This window comes from Cynara cardunculus, unplaced genomic scaffold (assembly GCF_001531365.2).
Source record: "Cynara cardunculus var. scolymus isolate 2C unplaced genomic scaffold, CcrdV1 Un_Scaffold_7131, whole genome shotgun sequence".
Taxonomy (NCBI): domain Eukaryota; kingdom Viridiplantae; phylum Streptophyta; class Magnoliopsida; order Asterales; family Asteraceae; genus Cynara; species Cynara cardunculus.
The window spans coordinates 18414-20766 of record NW_020203367.1 but is presented as its reverse complement, the minus strand read 5'-3'; positions in this window follow the sequence as shown (position 1 = coordinate 20766).

The following is a 2353-nucleotide window of genomic DNA, read 5'->3' as shown; positions in this document are numbered from 1 at the left end:
TTAAATTAATTGTTAAAAATAAAAAATGATGTCATTTTTAACATTAAAAAAATTATTTACTTCTTGTATCCTTATTTAAGGATGACACATAAGTCAACATTTTAAATCTCGAAAGTTAGTAGAGAAATTGGCGCTTTTAATCACAATGAACAATCAATTGTAATTTACAATAACGTCAATTGTAAATGGGGCCAAGTCAAAGATATCCGGTTTGCCATTACAACCAATCCCAATTCTATGGCGTCATCCACCATTTTCCAACGCGCCCATGGCCAAGTGGTCCTTAAAATGAACAATCAGAATATGCATCAATAAACTACAGAGACCAAAAGCGTAATTTACAGTCAAATTAATTGTGATTCATATCTTGAAAGCTAGATAATGATCTTAGCTAAAGCAACTTTTTTAAAAAGAAATTTATTAAATATGATTAATATGAGATGATTATATATTAAAATTTGTTGGTTAGAACAAATAATTTTTTTGTTATGTAAAAAAACATATTTTAAAACTTAAATTATTATGAGACATCATTAAATTGAATTATCAAATAATTATAAATAAGTTATAAAAATTAAATTGATATAATATTCTAAAAAAATATTAAATTGAATCTCTAAATGCTTGTTTGTTAACAGTTTAATGAGTTTAATGAGACTATCTGTTTATTCGACAGTTATATATGATCATTTATGCAGATAGTCAAGTCTTTTCTAAACATATCCCTTCCAATTTAAAAAAACACGCTCCTTTCATCAATAAAAGAAACTCTTCCAAACAAAAACATTCTCAATCTATATAGATTTGTTAATCGACACAAAACTTAATGAAAAATCAACCAAACAGTCTCTAATTAACTATCCTAATAAATTACTTTATAGCAACAACAAAATATATGTCCTATGTAAAAACATTATAATAGATTTACAGGATGTTTTATATGATAGTTTTGAATGGATAATAGATTAAAATGATCTGTTAGCTATTGAGTCAAATCATGATGTATTTAGTTGGATTATAAATTGAATCAGATTGCCACCCAATACAAATCTAAGACTGCTAGAAAGGTATTCTTGCAATGCARCGAGATACATCTCAACTTTAACGTTTCGTTTTATTTTGTCCTCTGTCGATGTTATAATACAATTTTATGTGGTTTCGAGAAAAAGATAATGTTTTTATTTTTGAATAAAATATAAATTTGAAGATATCTTAAATTTTATAATCATATATCGACATCAGTATCAAATTAACTATTTAAAAATTCTTTTTTTGTTCTGTAATTTCTTTAATTCAATTTTTTATTGTAATTTAATTTAGGTTCAATAACGAAGTGATTTATTTTTGATTTAATAATATAATTTTTGATAAATATAATAATTAAATATTCTGTTATAATATATTGATTATCTTAATTATATTTTAGATTTTTTATATTTAAAATGAAATGTTTATCCAATATTTGATTATGTTTATCTGCAGTTAGTTACACGGATTCAAGCATGGGGTTTTAATAAGTTGTACTTACGCATTATTTACWTGTAATATTGAATTTTAARTAATATGCATCAATAAACAGTACTTAATATACAAAAGATAGTTTTTAAGAGTTTTTCTCAAATGTTTTATAATATAATATAGATAACTAAAATAATTATATCTCARATTAACCCATCTATTTGCTCATTGTACCGGTCATGATTATCATGCAACATTCATCCAAACCAAAGGGTTTTTGGCCTAGCGGTATCGTAGCCCTTGGCTTTTTAGGAGGTCAGGGCTTCAAACCTCACCATAGGTGAGGAGGGTGTGTGAGTTTATTTGTTGCATTTGCCGTATATAAATATTATATATACTTCAAAAAAAAAACATTCATCCAAGTAAATCACCTTTTATTTCCCCTATCGTTTATTGAAAATTTCTATTTTCATCTTTCTAGTTTTAAAATTATGATTTTCATCCCTATGATTTATAAGTCATTATCTTTCTTGTTCTTATGCTTTTTTCGTTCCCATAACTTACAATTCATTTCTAATTTAGTCCTTCATACTTAAAAGTAGTGTTTTAACCTTATGGACGGAAATAGAAATAAATTAGAAATCATAAAAACGAAAATACAAATTAAAAAGTATAGGGATGAAATCCGATTTTTTAACAAACTATGGAGACTAAAAACGTAAACTCAAACACAAAAACATTCTCACGACATCTTACTTTGCTTCCTTTTCTATGACTGGGCCCAAACACGGAAAACCTTATGCTTTTTTTGGTTCCTATAATTGTTTTGCTTAAATGAATTGTCAAAAATTAAAAATGTTGTCATTTTCATGTAAATACTTTTTAACATTAAAAA